This window comes from Penaeus monodon, chromosome 19 (assembly GCF_015228065.2).
Source record: "Penaeus monodon isolate SGIC_2016 chromosome 19, NSTDA_Pmon_1, whole genome shotgun sequence".
Lineage (NCBI taxonomy): Eukaryota > Metazoa > Arthropoda > Malacostraca > Decapoda > Penaeidae > Penaeus > Penaeus monodon.
The window spans coordinates 8,515,542-8,515,844 of NC_051404.1; positions in this window are offsets into that span (position 1 = coordinate 8,515,542).

The following is a 303-nucleotide window of genomic DNA, read 5'->3' on the forward strand; positions in this document are numbered from 1 at the left end:
CTCCAAAGGCACATAAACATATCCTTTCACACGGAGTTCGATCGTCTCTCATTGGGACCTGAATGTAAAAGATAACTTGGAAACGTGTCGGAATCTCCGTGTTATTTAAAATCGGAACGCATTCACTTTTCATCCTAAAATGGGCAGGGGATTGTTAACATCATGACTATTACTTCTTAAACGAGAAAGAAATGATGTTAGATAGAGAAATGTTAAAAGCAAGAGCTTCGAGCGACTGCTGATTTATTGAGAAAATGGGAAACTGTAAAGAAAACGGAGAATAATCAGTATGTGACGACTGTC